Source organism: Aquila chrysaetos, chromosome 12 (assembly GCF_900496995.4).
Source record: "Aquila chrysaetos chrysaetos chromosome 12, bAquChr1.4, whole genome shotgun sequence".
NCBI classification, from domain to species: Eukaryota; Metazoa; Chordata; class Aves; order Accipitriformes; family Accipitridae; genus Aquila; species Aquila chrysaetos.
In genome coordinates, this window is record NC_044015.1 from 22453784 (window position 1) to 22471924 (window position 18141).

At 39.4% G+C, this 18141-nt stretch overlaps 1 protein-coding gene across 1 annotated transcript in view; it reads left to right on the forward strand.

Annotated features, from left to right (window-relative positions):
• The window catches only part of DPYD (dihydropyrimidine dehydrogenase), a 372599-nt gene that overhangs the window by 235436 nt on the left and 119022 nt on the right, over positions 1-18141 (forward strand). The window lies entirely within an intron of this gene.

The following is an 18141-nucleotide window of genomic DNA, read 5'->3' on the forward strand; positions in this document are numbered from 1 at the left end:
TTCTGTATTTATATAAACCTTTTCCCTCTCTAAGTCTGCACTAATAATAGACCTTGTAATCTGATTACTGAGAGGAATTGACCAGAATATCTAAAATTGCAGTAGATCTCCTTTGAGACTTAAAATTAGGGGACATTAGGTGGAAAACTTTTTAAGGTACAGAGGAATCATAGACTTCACAGCTTTACTGTGAGGAGAAGGTCAAAGTTGGCTTTCTCACTAGATGTATTAGGAATAATTTGTGTATTTTTGCAGGCATTATTACAGCTTTCACTTTTGATGGGTGTTCAGAGGTCTGTGGGATGTTGGGTAGAGTACATAGTATTTACATTTCAAGATACCAGTCACTGACTTGATTCAGGTTACAAAAATTAATAGTTTGGTTCACCATTTGGGTTTCAAATTTGGAATACTTGGGAATTTGGAATAGCATTTGTAATACAAGTAATTAGGTGAGGTGAAAGGCAGAACCCTCATCTTCATCTTTGCGGTAGTCATGTTCAGAAGAAGTGAAGATCAAATTGTCAGCCAGCTGCTCTCCATAAACACCTGCTCTTCCTAGGGCTAGCATAGATAGCTTTGCCTTTCCATCACAAAGAAACGATACTTCGTACACCGAATATCTACTGAGGTGTGCATCCACATGATAAGTCACAGACTTCTTGACAAGCCACAACACCTACAAACTTGTAATACAACATTTCTAAACAACCAGGTAAGGCTGTGCCCATGTGGACCTCACTTGGTACCAACAGCAACCAGTGTATTGTGGACCTGAATGGGTAGGGTACACGCCATGCGTTCTCAGGCCTATCAGAGGACCCTTGCTGGAAGCCCAGATGCTTTTCCACACAAACAGAAAAGGACAGAGCACGGGGAGGGAGGGAGACACAAGCTGGGCTGCCTAGAACCTTGCACACTCCATATCATGGAGGTGCCCAGCAGTGCAGAACAGCTACCTGGGTTCCTTTATCTGAATTTCGGATCCACAAATCACATTAAAAAACTCCAGAAGTTGTTATTGCTGCAGCTTAAACTTCCCAAAGCCAGCCGTCATGGATGCTTGGTAGGAGGTGAAAAAACCCACACAGCAGTTGTTAAATTCACCATATGGAAGAGATCCCTTTCACTACAGAAAACTGGCAGTAGGCCTAGTGCCTTAACATCAGAGGAAATCCTAGCTGAAGAGGGAGGATGAGGTTGGAATAAGGCACTCATACTGGTTACCTTGACCTGGAACTAAACCACTTGGCCCTAGCTAGTGTGGAGTGCAAGAATGGCCAAGACTCCTCAATTTCCAGTGACTACTGTGGTGGATAGAAGGGAAGAGACCTCAGAGCATGGAGCATATGACCGCCTACCCTTTTTTTCTTCGTCCTTCACCATGAGGAAACGGGAGGATGAAAAAGAGTACAGAAAGATGCTTCCTAGAAAAGAGAGAGGAGAGAGCTGACATGAAAGAAGAGCAGACACATTAACAACATGCCTCCGTGTATTCCAGGGAAGCTTCCACTCTCCCCCACCCTGAGGGTGTCCTCATTGCTCCTGATGCTGGTTCAGCTCTTCGTGAGCTAGCAGGACACATTTTCCTCTGTTCAGTCTAAGGAGGAGTTCAACAAGAATTCTGATTTACACAGTGGATTTACACCAGAAGTGCCCATCCATTTCTGTAGGCACAGCAGTTTCTGTTTGCAAGAGTAAGGGAACAAAAACAGAGGCTAGTAACAGAAATGTTGATGTATTGGGTCTCTGAGATCACATTTTCTTCTACGGAAGGAAGTTTTCTGGGAAAGGCTCTTCCACAAGGCATAAAAAATGCTCAAGCCTCATATGACCTGAATATTAATAGAGATGGGACTGAGCTACAAAATATGGTCCTGTAAATTTTCACTTCTTGAGGCTTAGGTGTTAGTAAAAAAAAAATGAGAAATTACAGGAAAATTCTCATCTCTCATCAGCATTTTTTGATAGTAGTGTTGGCTATAGCAGATCTGCTTGAGGCTTGAAAAGTAGCAGAGAACTGGCACAGGGTCAATGTAACACCTCTTTTCTGGTAGAGATCAGGGAAACTACGGACCTAAAATATTCTATCCTTGAAAGCAAATTGGTAGAAGCTGTTCTAAAAACCAGAATTAGTAAAAAGAAGGAAAAAAAAAATTAAAAATAAGAAAAAAATAAAAAGAAACCCATTTTGTAGTATGCCATGCCTTAAAAAAAGCTCTTTGAGTACATCAGGAGAGACTCAGCTGATGAAGTGAGCTTGGGTTTCTGAAAGTGCTTGATAGGGTCCCTCACTGAAGGATTTGAAAGAAATTAAGTTACCATAAGAAGATGTGGGATCCATAAGAAACCCACATGTATAAATAACTAGTTAAACACGGGAAACAATTTTAAGGAATAAATACTCAGTTTTCACAGTGGATAGAGAACTCCAGTAACATTCCCTAGGGATCTGTGCTGTGTTCTGTGCTATTTAAAATGTTTATTAATAATCTGGAAAAGAGAGAGAATTTCAAGAATGTAGACTTTGCTGCTAATAGTAAGTATTGTAGGGAGATAAAGATGAGAGCTGACTATAAAGGGTTGTGAAGAATCTTGCATTACTGAGTGACTAGCCAATGAACTGCCAGATGAAATTAAATGAAGATAAATGTAGTATGCACATGGGATAAAACAGTACTAAATTTATATATACAGTGATTGATTGTAAGCTAACTATAGGAGGGTTACAGTAGAGAGCACTATGAAAATCTCAGTTTAATGCTGAATAGCACTGAAATAAAGCATATCAAACAGAATTTCTGGGAAAGGAAGAGAGAACAAAGCAAAAATCATCACTATGCCAGCATATTGATTCTTTTTTTTTTGCACATTTTGAATACGCTGTGTGGTTCACACTTTTTTGTCTCAGCAAGGGTGCAGCTGGATTGGAACCAGAAGGGCGGTAGGTGGAAATGAGCAGTAGGAGAGACTTCACTAAGCGCCACTGTGGCTGTGGAGCTTATTCTCACAGGGCATCGCCGGTGCCAGAGATACATAGGGGTTGAGAAAGAACTGACTGGAAACATTATTTGGAGAAGGCTATGGAGTAGATCACCTCTGGCTCAGGGAATTCCTGTGCCACAGATTTCTTAAAAGCTGGGAGAGTTTTCTAGGGAAATATTACTGTAAGCTTGCCCCAGAGAGCTGCTGCTGGTGTGTGTCAGAGACAGGGTACTGAGCTACGTAACCCATTCCTATGGGTTTACATTGTCACTGCACAAAGAAGAGCTGTTAGATTTGTACCCAGGATCAGAAACCCTCTCCTGCCATCCAGTCCTGTCTCAACCTTTGGACCATTGTGCCTGTATTACATTTTGACAACCTGATTAGCATGTAACTACATTACTTGAACTCAAGCTGAGATGAAGATATATTTTGTACTAGTTTGAAATGATGTGCTAAGGGTTTTGTAATTCAAGCACTGTCTTCAGTTTACTAAGACTTGAAAGGCTCTGTTTCCAGAGGGTCACCACAGATGATCCTACATATAGAAACACAAGACAGTCTGCTAAAAATCTATCCAGAGACAGTGTCTGTTCATGCATGTTCAAATGATCATGCAGTATGTTTCATATCGATTGGTCCCAACTGCCACAATTTATTTCGGGTTTTTTGTTGTTATTTTTTTAAGAATATGGTTATTAATCTAGCAAAGAGGTGGAAACACACACTCTGGCCATCAATTTGAGGGAATTTTATTTTAAGAAAGCACATATCTTTTGCTGGAAACTGCAATTTGTAACTGAAAACAGAACCACGTGGTAAATTCAGTGAGATTTTTACAATCAATCTATGATTCAGATGTACATGTTTGTGGTGACAAATTAGGACCTTGAGGAGAAATGTGAGAAGATCTTTTATGTTTTACACTTGGAAACTACGGCTTTGTTGAGAAACCTGTCAAACTAGTTTAGTGCAGAACTGTACTTTCTTCCTATGCACGTTATAAAGCCATGACTTATTTGTTTTGCTTTCACAGCTAAGGTTTGACAAACAGTAAGTAGTTCAGTAAGGCAGAAGACTATTTGTACATACACTAAGAATATCCTTTTGATTTGGAGAGTTATTGATCCCTGCAAGAAAAGAACAATTTTCGCAGTTTTGTGAGGACCATGAACACATCTTTAAAACTTTAGCCTTAGGGTAAGAACTAGGAGAAAATTAAAGCAGTTTCTGAAATACTTCACCAACCATCTCCTAGAAAATAACCCAATCTGCTTGATTATTGGAAAAGACAAACTCCTTAATGGCTAGCATCAGCTGAAGCTGGTTTAGGATGTGCTTTGGCTGTTGCTGCTAAAAAATCCTGGTTTTTAAGAGATATGTGAATGGTCATTAAGCAGGAGTACCGTCAAAGGAAATGCACTAAACATAAAGACAGTGTGATTAAAAAGATATTTCTAGAATGTAATTCTGCTGACACTGACATGAAGAGTTGCATATTTTTGTTCATCTGATTAAGGTTCGAATTTCCTTTTATTTTTCTATGCAGACTATTATTTAGAGAGAAAAGAAAAGCTCTTAAAATCCCCAACTGTTTTCTCAGTTTGGTAAGTTACTGTGTGCACAATAGAGTGCTGCGAAATGATCTGTGAAATCTGGCTGGGTATCAGGCAGAGCATTCATTCTTTCTAGAAATGTCCTCCGTAAACTGCAACAAAGGAAATAGCATCATGTGTTAAAAAAATCTGTACACTTAAGTTGTCCATTTCACACCCCCCCTAATCTGTGCTTAAAATAGCAATAACAACCTTGGTGCAGGGCATTTCCTGGCGATTAATAACCGGCCAGGGTTAATGGCCCTCAGCAGTGCCTCGGGCCATCAACTCCTCCCAGCCAGTCATTACTCCCTGGGAAATGCCCTTTTCTGGGTAGTTATTGTTTTAATATTAGGATGTAGAAGTTGCCATTGGATGGGGAGAAAATGACCTTGTGGCAATGTTAAAAAATAACACCCCAAATGGCAAAATTTTAAAATTATCAACAGTCAATGATCCATCAAAATTAAAATCTAAAGTTTGTAAGAATGACAAAATTCTGGTAGCCTTATTACCTGTGCAAAACATTTATCCCCCAAATACTTCTCCCCAGTTTCCATTTCATGTTTGTCATAGGCAATTGGGTACATTACAGAACTTGATTTTTAAAAGGCACAGTAGCTTTGACATTCATTTATACTAGCTGTGATATGATTTTAGTCTTTTATGAGGCACTGAGTGTATGTGATTTAGATAATTCTGCTTTTTCTCTTTTGTGGAATGTGTATTACAATAATAAGAAGAAAGCAAATTTACATCTGATGAAAGTAGTAAGTAAGTATATGCTGTTCCTGTAGCCCATATTCTGCACTTAATTTCTGTGATGTGGTTTACATTTTAGGCATTCTGCTAGAGCTCTAATGAAGAAAAACATGAAGGCTAGGTCTATATTTAAAAGTCTTGTTCACATACTTATGTAGGGTAGGAATACTAAAAATAAAATTGCATCTAACTGCTGTCCTGGCAGAACCGTAGTGTGGATGCAGTTATACCATCAAACTGTTTATTTTTGTTCAGGAGCAAAGAGTTTACTTTACTGATATGAACTGTGTCGATAGTAGGAGAGCTGGCTCTACGCAGACATGTTCTAGCTTAGACAAGAAAGGCAGAGGCACATGCTTGAATCTATCACAATTGGAGCCAGCTCTTCAGTCTGATTGACAGCAGCTGGACTATATCCCAGCCTCCTGTGCTTTCTGGGGAGGGGGACTATGGAAAGATCTCAAATTCAGAACGAAATGTGGGAATAGAGGGTTCCAAGACGGTTTTTTTCCTTATCCACTCAGAGGAACATGTAGATTAGCAGAATTCTTAGTGGGCTCTGAACTGATCTTGATCTACACCCTCAACAGTGCTGATAGCTTCTGAACTTTTTATGCACATTGAGCTTAAGAACTATGATCATAAACATTTACATGGTCTTCTTCACCAGACTTCTCATATCTGACACATTTCCACATTCTAGATCTCAGTTCACCCTGTTTTTCTATTTTAATTCATTTTTTATGTTCTAGTTGAAACTAATGAACTGTACTTGCTATTAAGGTTAAGTAGCAACTGCTAAACATGCAAAATCAGGTGGCCAGCAGGACCCAAAAAGCAAACTCTTTCTCTCTTCATACTGTATTAGTCTGATATACTTTTATGTGAACACAGACATGCCAACAAATTACTATGTTACAGCAAATTACTGTGTGTCAGTATGGTAAACTACCCATGTGCATATTTGTAACTTGCAGCAAGTACAAGCTAATTCCAGTTAAAATGAATTTCTTTAATTTTGGACGCAGCAAGCTGGACTTACCTTGTGTTTTATGGGTTTTGAAAGACCACTGAAGCAGTCGATTGCTGCAGGTGTGCTGATGGCTTGTAACTCATAAATCAGCAGTAACTTGTTTGTGCATCTAAACCTTGTGTGCATATCTAGTGGAGATGGTATATTCTTTTAATTGTTGAAGGAAAAATGTGACAGTAAGTACTTATTTTCTGAACACTTAAACCCAAATAAATATTTTAAAGTCTTCTTTCAAGGAGACCTAAATACATCCTTTGTTATGAGCCACATAAATTAAATGTAAACCCTAAGAAAACAACAGTAGTTTTCTATCCTATTTCCTGCTGCTGCACCTCTCAGTTCACAACTCTCAGGAAGAATGCTTTTTCGCTGCTTTGTTTTTACATCTTTCTCGTATTTTTTAAGCTCAGGCTTCCTAATCTGTTTCAAGTTTCATTTTTCTTTTAATTCTGTTTAACATTTTTGTTATAGAATTGTAGTTATGTTGATTGTTTCTGTCTATACATAACAGCTAGTTAAGGTCTTAGGTTTGGCAAAAAATTATATTGAAGCTCTATTCCTACATTTCAGGGTAACATTTCTAAAAATCTGTGGCACTTTTCTTGCAGTGTAAGAATCTGATAGGCTTATTCTTAGCCACACCATTCTTGGCCACCTAGCCATATATGGGAGATATACCTCCATATTAAAATCTGAATACACTTGCAGAATGTTTCATTTCAGTTAACTACAGCTCAGGTGAGAGTACCTAGAGGTTGTGTGAATTTTATAGGTACCCCAAATTCTTACCTGTGAGCAGTATGTGCATCTCAAGGTAAAGGGTGGGCATTAAAAATGGTTGTAAGTCACATTTGCATTCTCTTAATGTTGTACTATTGACACCCCTCTGGTTCCTAGAAGGACTTGTGCCTTTGATTCTGCCAGAGACATCCGCATTTCACCTGATTTATTTTCATTTTATCTTTTGAGGAGCACACATACTCAGTACTGGGTCATTGAGAAAATCTTTCTAACACTAGATGGCAATTGGTCTTACAGTGCTTTCATTTGAATGAGACTATAATCCTATAGACTATTCAATGCATTTTAATTTTGAAATGTCCAATCACACAGCAATATGCTGAACAAGTTACATAACAATTTTATTAAACATCCAAATATTTAGTGAAAATAGTAAGGCCTCTTTCAGTTTCTCAGCATCTTCAGAGAAGCTTCCCTAAAAGATGAAGAGGTGGGTGGAACTGACAGTTGAGAAGGAAGGATTAGTCAGAAGGTAGCTGCCAACTTCCAGCCCTTAATTTTGTATCTTCTTTGCTGTTGGAGTGTAGCCAAAAAACTACTTGGGTCATCAGACATAACAGCTAGCTACTTAAGTAAATTATAATGTCTGCATGTAAAAAAAATAAAGCTACCCACTCATGAGCTTTTCTGATCATATCTCAGATGGGAGCACTGAAGACCTGCCATCGTGAGGTTTGGTGCATAGTGGCACTGTTGTTCACTGAATTTTTGGCCCAGCTGGGGGATACCAGGGGATAATAGGAAGGATATATGAAGAGATCAACAGAAAACATGGATTTTCATCTTCACTTCTTGAAAAGCTCTGTGCCTGAAAGAAAGTAGAGTTTCTTTCTTTGCTACAGGACTATTTTAATATAATTTTAAATCTAGAAATATTTATATAGTAAACATTTTTTCCAAATGAAAATATTTATTTATTCTTAAAAGTTTTTCTATAGTCAAGGCCAGGTTGGATCAGCCTTTGAACAGCCTGGTCTAATGGAAGGTGTCCCTGCCCATGGCAGGTGGCTTGGAACTAGATGATCTTTAAGGTCTCTTCCAACCCAAACCATTCTATGATTCTGTGATAGTCCATGAAACATGTTTCTTGCTTGCCTCATCTTCTTATCTTCTCTCTTTTCCCTTTTAAAAATTCCTAAAATTTGTTACTGGCAAGAAGCTATTGAGTGTGAATTTATTGCTAATCATTTGAAAAGCACAACAAGAATTAATTTTGTATAAGAAATACTACTGTTGATACAGGTTTGTTGTTAAATGAGCCTAGGGCTCCCATCAATATGGGCCTAAGAAACAGTGGTCTTCCACCGGGTCAGGAGGGCTCTCGTTCTTTTGGAGACGTGAAAGCTGGGTAGGAATCAATGAATGTATGTGAGTGCATCTGGTATTTGGCTTTGTTGCAGTTGAGGTTTGTGCACGGCATGTGAGGGAGGTGGATGACATGTAGTTGTGGAGATGGCCTTGCTGCTGGGCTGCGGGTCTGATCTGTCTCTCAACAACAACTAAGTCTTATTAAAAAGCAAAGCTGTACGACCTCAGATAGTGGCAGAAAAAGTAGAACTGAAGACTATGTTTGCTTTAGTATATGATAAAGGGGGAGAACAAAACCTGAAGGTAGGAAAGAAGGAAGAAAAATAAACACACTGGCCCTGCAAGATCACAGGAGGAGACAGTGGAGACAGCAATGAACCAGATCTCAAAAGGGAGCAAAGATGATAGCTTGGAGATTGCACAAGAGAACAAAAGGCAAAATATAGAGATAAAAGACAGGTTTGAACAAATACCAGACTGCAGCAGGTTCCTGTGCCTGGGGAAGGCTTGATAGGCTTAATGTCAGAACTGCTAAAGATAGGCGGCTCTCTGCTTGGTGCAAGGGTATGAAGTGATCATGAAGAGAATGAGGCAAGAATACTTGTTGATGATGTGTATTTTTGCAGGGATGGTTCATAGCAAAATTCAGGTTGGCAGGAACCTCAGGAGGTGAGGTGAGCTAGTCCAACCTTCTGCTCAAAGTAAATTGGTTATGAAATCAGACCATTCAGAGAAGATTACATGGATTTGGAGAGGATGCCCAAAGAAGTAGAAACTTAAGTGTTCTTCAAAAGAATCATTCTAGTGTCTGGAGGAGAAAGGCAAAGGTATCACAAGAAAATGAAGATCAATAGATAGAACAGTTATTATTATGTTACTGTGTGCATTGTAGCTTTCTACCATCCTTTCATCCATCCTTTCCAACAGGAAAATAACCCAGAAAACCTTTTTATAAGTGATCCTCAGTGAAGTTCTGGTGGGGATGAATCCCACTGGTCCTGCTCTGGCCATTGAAAAGATTCCATGTTCCCAGCCCTGTGAACATTTGCAGATTGTCTCCTTTCATGAGGTGTACCTGTCTCATTAATCAGGCAGGTTTTGGAGTGTGAGGAAGCTCTCCTCTCTGTGAAGTCCAATAGCCAGGCCAGACAGGAGAGAATAGCGTTAAGGGACTGATAGGTCTCCCCCATGCAGCTGGCGTGTAAAGCCCTCAGATAATATCCTGAAGAAAGGACAAGCCTTACAGCCTGTTCCCACACACCTTAATGACCATACCCTCATCTACCAGAACAGCCTAACCTAAGAGCTGTTTGTACAAAATCAGGTAAATTATCAGTGCTTTTCAATATATCACTACGAGGATAATGGTGCACAGAGAGAGAGTGGGTGAGTTGTGGAGGATGCAGCCAGGCTGACAAAATCACTTACTCCTCCCAAACATTGCTTTGGCACCAGCAGTGTCACGTGACGAAGTAGATCACAGGTCTCTGAAGTGTAAAAGGGAGGGGTTTTTCTCCCTCCTCTCTGAGCTACATTTTTCTCCTCTACCGGCACTGATACTGCTAGTTTTCTTGAGCCTTCAAATCCAAGGAAGTGAATTAAAAGAAGCCCTGGGGGTGGTGGAACAAGGGAATAGGTAGGATGGACTTCTGAGGGATGCAAAGAGACAGATTTGACCTGGGGAATTGCTAGCTGACTGAATGCAGGAGTTGGGGAACTCTGACAAAGTTATTCAGGGTGCATTTTGTCTCTTTTTATTTTCTACTGAATTTGTTTTCTAAAAAGTTAAGCTGCTTTGCTGCTAAGTAGTAGGGGAAATATATCTGCATGTGTCTAGAAGCAGTCAGGGACTGGAAGGGACCTTAGGGTTCCTTTCAGTCAACGGCTGCTCATTCCCTCCATAGGAGCAGCCAATAGCCCTTGAACATATTTGTCTCCAGTTGGTTTCCCCTCTCAGAGTGGCACCCTGCAGAGAGTTGCCTGTGCTATTGTGAGAGTAAGAGCAACAATTAGCGAGGTGCTCAAAGAACTGTGTTAAAAAGGACTGTGTGTATATCTGGGCAGATTATTTGATGAGAGAAAAATTTCTAAAGGTGGAGGAAAAACTCCACAAATTTGTGTTGCCTTTTGCCAGCCTTGTTTTCCACATGTGGTCTTAAGAATCAATAATATGTCAGCACCCTGGTATAAAGCTTTTGCTACAGGTAGGTCATAGCATGCATCTGAAATATCGTAGAATTAGATATATCCTTTTTCTGTTACCTTCTCCAATATTGTATTGGCCTCCCCTGCTTTCTCTTTAGTCAGTGTGAAAAGTACAGAAATACAGCAGGGGCATGGCAGATCCACAAGGGCTTGCAGGTATTGTTTGCAAGAAGTACTGCTGAAAACTGTCTTCACTCTCCTCTTGGATTCAGCCTTTGTTAACTTGTGTCTTTTCCTTCCAGTAATGCTAATTTCTATTCACCCATGTATTCATTTTCAGTCATTACCAAAGAGACTAAAGATTGAACTAGGATAGGTTTCCTATGCAAAATAAAATCCCCAAGATTCTATCAAATTTCCAGGGAAGTCTTCAGCCACATCGGTAATTTTCAATGGACTTTGAAGGGTTTACCTGAAGCACTGAAATTTTTAACAGTCTATCATAAAATGGACATACTTTTTCTAATCGTGTGAAATATTTGGGTTTCCCTGAAGTGTTTTATGCAAGTGCTATATTTTCCTTCATTAAACATCTGCTTTGGGGAACTCGTATTCCATGGTCCCTTTTTCACTCTTCAGGAATTACCACATCTTAATTAAAGAGTGCCCTGAAGCATGGAAGGAGGTACAGGTGCATCAGAAGGTCTCTTTCTTTTCTGTCCCTTCATTTTGCTTTCAGTTGTATTCCAGGTTGGTAGGACTCTTATTAAATGTTTTAATGGAAAGTTAGCTTTTCATTTATCCATACTTTCCACGTGCATGATCTGTGCCTACACGTTTATGTGTACCAGCAGAGCCAAGGGCATGGTAGCTCAACTCCTGCCCTGATAGTGGCTGATACGATGCTGAGTCTCATGTGGCAAAGGAGCAGTTAGAACACCAAGCTGCTCCCTTGTTTTCCTACAGGTGCAGCCAGTCCTAAAGAACATTCTGTTTAGCTTCATGCTCCTGTCAAAGCCACAGCATTCCGCTATTTTACAAAGAAAGGGGTTTGTTCATAATGCTTGGGTTTTATTTATCTGAGGATGGTAGATCCTAACAACTCTAGGCCTTAATTTGAAGTTATGGCCCAGTGTACTCACTGATATCCATCAAATAATCTCATTAAATAGATGGAATCTCATTGATAGAAGTAGGGTCATCATATGAAAATAACTGCCTTTGAAAATAAGCGTCTCCATTTAGCCTGAGAAGAGAATCTTTGTTGTTTTCTGCTCGTGCTGATTTTGTGTGTGTGGTAGGGTGAGCAAATGGTAATATTTTCAAACTCCTATCATCAGCTTCTCTAGACTTATTTGTGTGCTGATAATGTTTGTCCTGTTTTTGTGTCGATCTGTTGTATCTCACTGCCACTTCACTTTGAAAAACAAACTGGAGATCTCAATATAAAGTAGCAAGGTAAAGATAGGGCTTTATTTGAAAGGTTTGCTACAGAAAGACAGCTAAATAATAAACATACTAATATCCCCTACTTGTCTTATTTTCATTTATTCAAATTATCTTGAATGTAATTTAAGTGCAAGTTAAGGAGGAAAACAGTGGATGGTTAGAGATTGTTAAATTATTTACTCTTCACTCCCTGAAAAAAGAAGAGAGAAGAGAAGCCGAATTATAGGTCAGCAGTGTCAAGACATTCTGCATTGCTTGTCTTTATCATCATGCAGAATCTTTTTATTAAGGCGGCATAGGAAGAATAGATTTATGGACTGAAGGTACAATGTTTAATATGTCCATATCCATCTAGATTGACAGTTGCTACCGACATGAATTTCCCAGGAGAGACAGTGTTACTGGTGTCAGTGGATGGCATCATTTACTTCAATGTTCCATTATTAAATTGATAACAAGATAATTCCTCTGCTTCTGAGAGACATGACAAGGTTTACAATTGTTAACTTTCTTATTGCATGGGATTTGATGTTCTAGGTAGTTTTTAATAAGAAGCTTATTTTTATTTCAGTTCTGCAACAAACGAAAAATTACAACAAGAAAGTACAGAAAAAGAGAAACCTGCTTGGGTCTACAAGGCATCAAAATCAGGCTGGTTTCTAGACGGTTATTTTTACAACAGTAAATCTTTGTGCTCCCGTTGTTTTTCAGTACCGCACATTTAAGTGTGTTTGTGCAGTACAGAATATTTGCTGCAGTCCTACTCTTACCTTGTGAGGTGGGTGTTAGAAATGTTCTGTACATTGGTAATTCTGGCTGGATGGTTTTGAGGGTGATCACGTCATCAGCCAGTGGCTATTTGGAAAAGCAGAGGACTGCTGCACTGAGTGGCAGTAAGCCTCCGAGAATCTTTCTGCTGGCAAGATGTGGCATAGCTGTGACTTGTCCTGAACCTGATGTTGTGCAAGAGGCAGGGTTACAGAGGCAGGCTAGTGGTGCAAGTCTCGATAAGGTGGAAAATCTGTATCAACCCAAAAAGTCCTGTGGTGCTGTTGTTTATTCCCTTGCTGCTCGCTCTTTGCTACTGAGACTGCATCTAAGAGCTATTGGGCAGGGCAGAATCTGGTCTATGGTCCATATGTTTCATTCTTTCATGTGTGAAAAAACTACGTGAAGTCTATATGCAGCACGTGTGTTTTTTAGATCTTTACAAGATTGTTTATCGTGTCATTGAAATAGTTGAGGAGTGCTCAGTAAACTGTTCTTTATTAACATTTCATCAAGCACCAGGTGGACCACACACTTTTGTAGCTACATGTGTGCAGGACCTTCAGGAAATGCTCTGAGTGTGTTGGCTTGTTACCATGTGCAGGTGAGAGATGGCGTGGGTCAGGACTGAGTGCACGTACCCCTCATTCACACAGACAGGGGGGATTTTAATGCTGTGAAACAATGATTCAGCTGCCAGGAAGTTCTCCTATCCTAATGTGTTTGTAGAGATGTAGGTGTCTTTTCCACTGGTGAGTGATGAACTAAATATGCTATTTTTGCCATTGTTTTAGAAAGACTGTATCTTCAGTGCCAAGCTTCTTCCTAGTAAATTCTTCCTGAGGAATTTTGGTTAAAAACGTTTGAGTTTGTTCAGACTAAGCAGATTGTGTGGCAAGGCTATACTGTGTTGTTTGGGAAGAAGAAAGTTGCCTTGAAAGGAAGATTGAGGTCCTTCCATCTGCCCCAAACACAAATACCTTCTGAAGTTTAGGTTGATCAAGAATATTTTGTGGGTATTTGTAATCTGGTACTTAACATAGTCTTCAGCCTCTGGACTTCCTCTATCCACAGCAATTATCCTGTTCCATATCTCTGCTTCCCAAACAGGTAGCTGTTACAAAACCAGTCCTTCAGCCTTCTTGAAAGCTCCTCTCGATTTTACAGCTTTCAGGGGAACGGTCTCTTAAAGATGATGTTAAGGATCTCTTTCTATTTCTGCAAGGGCTGTGCACATCAAAAATAAAACCCTGGGGATTTTTGGAAGTGTTTGAGAAAGCAGAAGGGGGTGCAGGTTGAGGCCAGCAGCAGTGTCTAAATGGAGCATCTATGGACACTTGGTGCAGAACTGTCCTCAAGTCTGGTGCAGCAATGAGAAGGGACAGGCAGGGAAGAGAAAGCAAAAATTATATGGGTGGCTGAATTTCCTGAAGTGCAGGGAGGTTATGCACAGACCTGGAAGAATAGGTTAGGAACAGATACAGGCTATGGCCTGTGTTAGATGACCAAAATAAATATGGTTATTACAGGCATGAGGGTAGAGGATTGTGATTCCATTGTGTCTGTTGGGAAGTTTTCTTAAATTTTCAGGAACTGACAATGTTCACATTTAAATCCATCCCCCTGAGATTTTTTTCAGACTCTCCGAGTATGCTGAAACTCCCTTATTCCCTGCAGAGCGATACAGGACAAATGGTAATTGTCTGCCTAGAGTTTTACTGCTGTCTGGCTTTAAATAGATGTTCTCAGGACTGTCTGACCCAAAGTAGGCCCAGTTATTTTTTTTCTCCTTCCTTTTGTTTTGAAAACTCTTGCAGTGAATTCCATGTGTTAGGGAAGGAAGATCACTTGAAAACATACACAGTGGCAAACCTCATCCTTTTTATTTCTTTTAATGCTGTTGCATTCATGAGACATCCGCATAGAGATAATGGAGGAGAAAAAAGCATTTGCAAGGGAAATAGATTCTAGTTTAAGCTTCCAGGGGATTATTATAAACAGGGAGAAAAAATATTTTAAGGATTATAAGAAGTACTTTGTCAGTGTCCTTTTAAGACGAACAACTACTAATGCATTAGTTACAGAATTGTGTGAAATGTAGCTTTTTACTAGGTGCTTTAGCTAGGGTATGTTCATCTTATAATCATGTCCTAAATGGTGCATTATATACCCTCCCTTTTCCATCTCCCCTCCCTCCAACAAAAAAAAAGTTTTATTGTAGGTCTTCTTCCATGAATGATCAAGAAAATCTTGTACACAGACCAGTGTCTGATGTTACAAACATGCATTTGTCCCTTTATAGGCATTTGGAGAAATTGTCTGTCACCTTGTGTAATGTCGGGGCGTAAAGACCTTGTCTGGAGACGTCTGTCACAGCGATCATCAGGGAGGGAGTGGTGTCTGCAGGGCCGCCACGCTCCTTGATGCACGGCGGGATAGGCAGGATCTCTTGACAACAGGCAAAATAGCGGTTTGGATGAAGAAGAAGAGGGAACAGCGTATGCCAGCTATGCTTCTGATCTGGAATAAGGAATGGGCCAGGGATCCCACTGTGCTTCAGTCACGCACGGTTTCGCAGGCAGCCCCCACTCAAGCTATGACAAAGCTGCCATTTAGTCAACCTTCATTTACCACTTACTACACTTCAGCAGCAGTTTTATTGTAAGATCTGTCAGTAGTCTACTTTTGTAAGCTGGGCAAGCATGGTGCGGCCTTGCACTTGTGGTTCAAACAACTGTAGTTAAGCTCAGGTTGCCACTGCAAATTTCAGGAGTCAAAAGGAAGGATGCGCTCTCTGAGGATGCTCCTGGGCTGGGCCATGTGCTGGACTTTCATGAGACACAACTGTTTGGGGCTATTAAAGTTACAGGGTTGGTAATGTGGTACATGGCATTGCAGGCACCAAAGATGGGGAAAAAAAAAAAATAGTGAGAAGAGGCTGAGAAACTGAAATTTGATACAACTTCTGTTTATTACTTTCCAATAGAAACTCTGATTCTTATAATCTGTTATTCTTACTTCTTTCTTGCTATTCTCTTTCTAGGTAATAGGAGATAATATTCTATGTTTTCTTTATAAATTATAAATTTCTTTATAAATGTGTGATTTAGGAGTAGATTCAAACCTCAAACATCACAGATAGTGTCCCTAAATGTCCACATATGATAATTTTTTTTTTTTTTTTTTGTCATGGGTACTGATTCCAAATGAAAAGACCGTAGAGGCATTCCCTGTAGAGGGGAAGAATAGTCACTTGAGGAGGGACAGCTTTGTTAACATGGAGTGCTGGAGGACCGGTTTCCACCTAGGAATTAAGTTTAATTTCAAGTTATAAGAGAACACTGGGGAAAAGAGGAGAATAAAATCCCTACTTTCTTAAAATTTTCATTATTCCCTCTGAGATCATGGTTTTCATGTGAACAGTCACAGCAGAAATGTAATTTTTGCTTTCAGTTATTTTTGTTATTGTAAACCACTGCTTCTGTCAAAAATATGTACTTAATTTTAAATGTGAATGCTAAAACTAATCAATATTAAATAAACATGTTGTCTTAATTAACAGCTCTTTGAAACATCACAGATCTTGTTCCTCCTCTTTTGTACATTCCCAGCAGAATTTTCAAACTTCATTAATAACACTTGACATAACCTAACTCAGCTACTTGTGAATATAGTCAGCCACGTTTGTTGTTTTACAACTTTTGCTGCTGAAAAATTTAGTTTGTTTTAAAGCTGAATTGTGTAGATTTCTGATATACTTTGGATTGTGACTGCAACTGTGAAAACCCTTATCATGTTGTCAGTGTCTGAGTTGTTTGGGGTTTTTTTTGCTTTGGTTAGTTTATAAAAAGTGTGAATTTGACAAGATACAGTTTCTAGCTAACTTCCTGTTAGTGCATATTTTAACTAGTTTCTTACTCTAAATTTTTCTGACATATACTTTCTTAAGTCAATTTTTCACAATTTGTGTTTTTAAAAATATCAGAGTCTTTTTAAAGAGATTTATGTTTATTTCTGGAGTACTCAAATTATCTTGAATATTCAAATAGAACATAGAGCAAATTCTGTTTCATAAACATTTGGCCTATAGAGCTATATAAGGTTTTTCACAATAGAAAAAAGTGCGGTATAGGAGAGAGAGTCTTTTCCTCTGTCAAGAGGGTAATAAAAGCATGACCAGTAATGATTGTGTGCGTTTAGTGAAAAGCTTGGTCTTAAATATTTATGCCAGAGGTGCGCACAAATGGGCACCTGCAGGCAAGGCAGGCACTTCGTCAAAGGCTTTCTTTCTCAAAAGACTCCCATCTTGCAAACATCACCCAGAAAGGTGGGTGGGTGGGTAGGTAGTCTGCAGGTAGGTGGGTGGTAGATTGATAGGTGCGGATTCATCACAGCAAAACAATGGAAATAATGGAAATAATGATGACGATAAGTGGTATTGTCCTTTTAAATGAATAGATTATAATCTCACCATGTCTAATTTTCTCCATTAGCTGCCTTCATTTTTAAAGTATGTTTCCCTCCCTTCTAAAGATACCAAATATCCTTCTTATGGAGATAATTTGGGAGTTTATAGTTTCGAACAATTGTGTGTATTGGACAATTTTTCTACACTATGCTTTTCAGTATTTTACCTTACATGAATGAGTCATTAACCCTCAGCGTTATGGGAAAGTTCAAGAGAAGTGTTATACTGACTGGGAGTGACAGATTCAGCTCATCCCAGATATTAATACTGACAGTAAAACTTGTTTGGAAAGCAAAAAAGATCAAAACCAAATTTCATCCTACCTGTCAATCAAACATCTATGTGAAACTTTCATACGTTTCACGTAAAAGGGCCAAATAATCAAAAGTGTGGCCAGATGTTTTTCTGTTCTCCTCTCCTGGAGTTTCCTTTGATGTACACTGACTGCGCTGGTACTGTGGTCATAAGTTCTGTGACTTTTTTTTCTGATTTAACCTTTTAGCTGCTGCAATATAGGTCTCTGTTGCTTTTTTCCTGCAAACCTCATCCTTCCACGAAGTCCTCCGTACAGGACTTCCTGGGCTGAATTCTCTGCTAATTGTACCACAAATGTATCAACTTCCGAGTTTCAGTGTCTGATGATCTTTGATGGGTCTTAAATAGAAATTAACACTGTTACTTAAACTGGACATCGGCCCGAGGAGTAGTTAACATTTGTTTAACAGTAAATAGCACTGTGCAGCTGGAAAGGTGTGGGTCCAGCTGCCCTCCCGGAAGAACCCTATTAGAACTTACTTTACCTAAACACTTGAACCTCAGTAAAGATA